The following is a 5,543-nucleotide window of genomic DNA, read 5'->3' as shown; positions in this document are numbered from 1 at the left end:
TAATTTGCCGACTTCCCTTACCTACATTATTCTATCGCCTAGAGACTCTTAACCTTGGAGACCTGCTGCGGATATTGGTACGGTCTATTGAGAATGTTTACGTGGCCCTACCATAGATTTTCAAGGTCCGAGGAATGACATACCCGACACAGCAATAAACGCCATGCTCTTCTAACTCATTTACCATATCTCTCTTCGAAAGACTTCCATGGTAATACAGTTATGAAACAGAAAAGATAACTCTTTCGGTATGCTTCGACGGCTTCTCTATGGTAGCTTCTGTTGCCAGGATGAGCTTTAAACCTATAGAATATAGATATTACTCTATATCTATAGGACCCACAATAAACGTATACTCAATAGGTTACGGAATTGGAACCGTATTCCCTTTCGCTCAAAAAATATAAACCAAAAATTTATATTTTTTTATATGTTCAGCTTTCGCCTAGAGCTTAGGACCGACTAACCCGTGATCAACCACTGTTCACACGGAACCCTTCTCCACTTCAGTCATCCAAGATCTCATTCGATTATTTGCTACTACCACCAAGATCTGTGCCAATGGCGGCTCCATGTGGACTTACGTCCAACACTTCAAAGCACACCATTGTACCCTCCTACTCATTACAATTTCATATTATATACAATTGCTCATATATAACATCTATTGTAACGGCTATGTATAGGCAGACGACTTGAGCGCCATCCATTTTAAGGGCTAGTTGTTTCGGCAGGTGAGTTGTTACACACTCCTTAGCGGTTTACAACTTCCATGTCCACCGTCCTGCTGTCTTAAACAACCAACACCTTTCATGGTATCTGACATGAGTCGTATTAACATTTGGGCGCCGTAACATAGCGTTTGGTTCATCCCACAGCGCCAGTTCTGCTTACCAAAAGTGGCCCACTAAGTACAACTTTTATCTTAACCTCAAAGTATGACTTCAATCAAGAAAATCGAGGTCTTACCCATTTAAAGTTTGAGAATAGGTTTATGTTGTTTTTTTTTTTGTTTCTGTATTTTTTCGTTGTTTTTGTAGTTTGTTTAAGTTGTTGTTGCTTTTGGGGTTTGTTCTTGTTTTGTAACTGTTGTTGTTTTTGTAATTTTGGTTTGTTTTTGTTGTAGTTAATTTTTTGTTGTGGTTGTTTTTTGGGTTTGTTGTTTGTTTGTGTTGTTGTTGTTGTTTCTGGGGTTTGTGGTTTGTTTTTGTTTTTGTTGCTGTGTTTGTGGTTCGTTTTGTTTTTTGTTTTTGGTTTTGCTGTTTTTGTTATTTTTGTGGTTTGTTTTTGTTTTTGTTGTTTTTGTAGTTGCTTTTTGCGTTTGTTGTTGTTTTTGTAGGTTTTGTAGGTTGTTTTTGTTTTTGGTTTTGTAGGTTGTTTTTGTTATTTTTGTGGTTTGTTTTTGTTTTTGCTGTTTTTGTAGTTGCTTTTGGCGTTTGTTGTTGTTTTTGATGTTTGTTTTTGTTTTTGGTGTTGTAGTTTTTGAAGTTTGTTTTTGTTGTTATATTTTTTGTTGTTTGTTTTTGTTGTTTGTTTTTGTTTTGTTTGCGTCATTGGAATGCTTAATTTGGTGGAGCGCTTGTTTATTTTGGGGAGCTTGATTTTTTGGGACGCTTGTATTTTTTGCTGTGCTTACGTTGCGATCACTGGTTGTAATGTTTGCTCGGCGTTGGCTCCGGCTTCGGCTCCGGCTTCGGCTCCGGCTCCGGCTCCGGCTCCGGCTACGGCTTCGCCTACGCCTACGCCTACGCCTACGCCTTCGCCTACGCCTACGCCTACGCCTACGCCAAGCGCCTCGCAGTTTGGGTGTGTTGTCTGAATACTTTGAACGAATGCAAATGACGTGAATTAGGTAGAAAAGTACTTTTCCTGACTTTTTGGACCATGCAGCATATGCATGATGCATATGCAGCATGCTCTAGATGTGTGGAAATGACGTGAATTAGGTAGAAAAGTACTTTTCCTGACTTTTTGGACCATGCAGCGTATGCGTGATGCATATGCATCATGCTCTAGATGTGTGGAAATGACGTGAATTTGGTAGAAAAGTACTTTTCCTGACTTTTTGGACCATGCAGCATGTGCATGATGCATATGCAGCATGCTCTAGATGTGTGGAAATGACGTGAATTAGGTAGAAAAGTACTTTTCCTGACTCTTGGGACCATGCAGCATATGCATGATGCATATGCAGCATGGTCTAGTTGTGTGGAAATGACGTGAATTAGGTAGAAAAGTACTTTTCCTGACTTTTTGGACCAAGCAGCATATGCGTGATGCATACACATCATGCTCTAGATGTGTGGAAATGACGTGAATTAGGTAGAAAGGTACTTTTCCTAACTTTTTGGACCATGCAGCATATGCATGATGCATATGCAGCATGGTCTAGTTGTGTGGAAATGACGTGAATTAGGTAGAAAAGTACTTTTCCTGACTTTTTGGACCTTGCAGCATATGCATCATGCACATGCATGATGCATAAGCCGCATGAAAATTATGTATTTGTTGAATATATAGTATTTCTAACATTTTTGGTGTATGAAGCATATGCATGATGCATATGCTTCATGGCGCATATGTCAAAAATTGTGCATATGCTTGATGCATCTTGTGTCCAAATTTGAGCAAAATCGGCCCAGTGGTTCAAAAGTTATGGAGAAAAATGTAAAAAAAATAGTCCGTGTGTCGAAATCCAAAATGTGTCGACATCCGTTAGATTCATCCTAATGCTTTATTTTCATTAGACAGTCGGATTCCCCTGCTCCGTGTCAGTTCTGAATTGATTGTTTGTTGATGGTCCTTGAAAATCCCTTTACTGTGCCTAATTAGAGTTCAACAGGGTATTCTTTCCCCGCTAATGATTCCAAGCCCGTTCCCTTGGCTGTGGTTTCGCTAGATAGTAGATAGGGACAGTAGGAATCTCGTTAATCCATTCATGCGCGTCACTAATTAGATGACGATGCATTTGGGAGAGCCATAGTTACTCCCGCCGTTGACCCGCGCTTTCTTGAATTTCCAATTGCCTCTGCAAGCGAAAGCAATAATATTTGAAAACCAAGAGAATTTCCCTTTGCCTCTGCAAGCGAAAGCAATAATATTTTAAAACACAGAGAATTTCCCTTTGCCTCTGCAAGCGAAAGCAATAATATCTTAAAACAAAGAAAATTTCCCTTTGCCTCTGCAAGCGAAAGCAATAATATTTTAAAATACAGAGAATTTTCCTTTGCCTCTGCAAGCATGGTAGTACTTATGGGTATTAGTTGGCAAATGTATTATATAGAAATCAAGCTATATGAATGGGGCATGGTAGTACTTATGGGTATTAGTTGGCAAATGTATTATATAGAAATCAAGCTATATGAATGGGGCATGGTAGTACTTATGGGTATTAGTTGGCAAATGTATTATATAGAAATCAAGCTATATGAATGGGGCATGGTAGTACTTATGGGTATTAGTTGGCAAATGTATTATATAGAAATCAAGCTATATGAATGGGGCATGGTAGTACTTATGGGTATTAGTTGGCAAATGTATTATATAGGAATCAAGCTATATGAATTTATATATGGTGAGGTATTTTTTTTAGCTTTTGTTGTTTTTGTTTGATGATGTGTATGCTTTTCGTTTTGCTGGCGTCTGTGGGACGCTTGAGTTTTTGGGACGCTTGTATTTTTTGCTGTGCTTACGTTGCGATCACAGATTGTAATGTTTGCTCGGCGTTGGCTCCGGCTTCGGCTCCGGCTTCGGCTCCGGCTCCGGCTCCGGCTCCGGCTTCGGCTGCGCCTACGCCTACGCCTACGCCTGCGCCTACGCCTACGCCTACGCCTACGCCTACGCCAAGCGCCTCGCAGTTTGGGTGTGTGATCAGTGTTGATTGTTTTACACTTACTGATGTATGCTGCATATGCGTGAAAATGACGTGATTGAGGCAGAAAAGCAATTTTCGTGACATTTTGGGGCATGCAGCAAAATGGTGTGCATGCAGCATATGCTGCATGCATATGCAGCACGTTCTAGAAGTATGCAAATGATGCAAAAGGTGAATAAAAGTCGTTTCCCATAATTTTTGGACAATGCAGCATATGCTGCATGCACATGCAGCATATGCTGCATGCACATGCAGCACGTTCTAGAGGTATGCAAATGATGCAAAAGGTGAATAAAAGTCGTTTCCCTTAATTTTTGGACAATGCAGCATATGCATGATGCATATGCTTCATGGTGCATATGTCAAAAGTTGCGCATATGCTCAATGGATCTTGTGTCCAAATTTGAGCAAAATCGGCCCAGTGGTTCAAAAGTTATTGGAGAAAATGTGTAAAAAAATTTAAAAAATATATATATATGTGAAAAACCAAGATGGCGGACGAAAGTCAAAAATGTCAAAAGTGATGGATCATCTAGACTATATAGGCTTTCTATTGGTGTATTGAACAAATAAATCGGTTCAGTGGTTTGGTCAAAATAGATGTCCAATGGAGGGCATGTAGAAATGATGAAAAAATAGAAAATGGCGATAAAATCCAAGATGGCGGTGGAAAATGAAAATGTGTAAAACGTTAGGACAGAGTATATTTAATGATCTTTCAAATGATAGTAAAATTTAGAGATTCCCATAATTAGTCTAGTCACAGTGAGGTATGTAGGAAAAGCATGCAAAAAACGCAAGAAATTTTCAAATGAGCAAAAATCCAAGATGGCGGCCTCAACGGAAAAATTCAAACAAATTGTGCACATCTACATAGTATAAGCTTTCATATGATACCAAAATGAAGAGAATCGAATGAGTAGTTTGGTCTGGGCGATTGGACATTGCGGGTGGTTATTCCTCGGCATTTAAGTTACCATAAGGCAATCATAGTTAACTCCCGCCGTTTACCCGCGCTTTCTTGAATTTCTTCACATTGACATTCAGAGCACTGGGCAGAAATCACATTGTGTCAACACCCGTTAGAGCCATCACAATGCTTTGTTTTAATTAGACAGTCGGATTCCCCTGGTCCGTGCCAGTTCTGAATTGATTGTTTGTTGATGGTCGTTGTAAATCTATATACAAAAATGTTGTTTTACCAACATTTTTTTTAGCGTATATAGCATAGCTTGAGTGTTCCGTACTTCGTGCTGGCCTAATCATATCTTTTCACCGTCCGTTAAGACAACTAATCAGATACTTCAGCCAACACATTTACTCATACTTCCCAAACAAGCCCGACACATCTCAATCTTCAGAGCCAATCCTTATCCCGAAGTTACGGATCTAATTTGCCGACTTCCCTTACCTACATTATTCTATCGACTAGAGACTCTTAACCTTGGAGACCTGCTGCGGATATTGGTACGGTCTATTGAGAATGTTTACGTGGCCCTACCATAGATTTTCAAGGTCCGAGGAATGACATACCCGACACAGCAATAAACGCCATGCTCTTCTAACTCATTTACCATATCTCTCTTCGAAAGACTTCCATGGTAATACAGTTATGAAACAGAAAAGATAACTCTTTCGGTATGCTTCGACGGCTTCTCTATGGTAGCTT

This window comes from Phlebotomus papatasi, chromosome 4 (genome assembly GCF_024763615.1).
Source record: "Phlebotomus papatasi isolate M1 chromosome 4, Ppap_2.1, whole genome shotgun sequence".
Lineage (NCBI taxonomy): Eukaryota > Metazoa > Arthropoda > Insecta > Diptera > Psychodidae > Phlebotomus > Phlebotomus papatasi.
The sequence above is the reverse complement of the archived record's forward strand: the minus strand, read 5'-3'. Positions refer to the sequence as shown.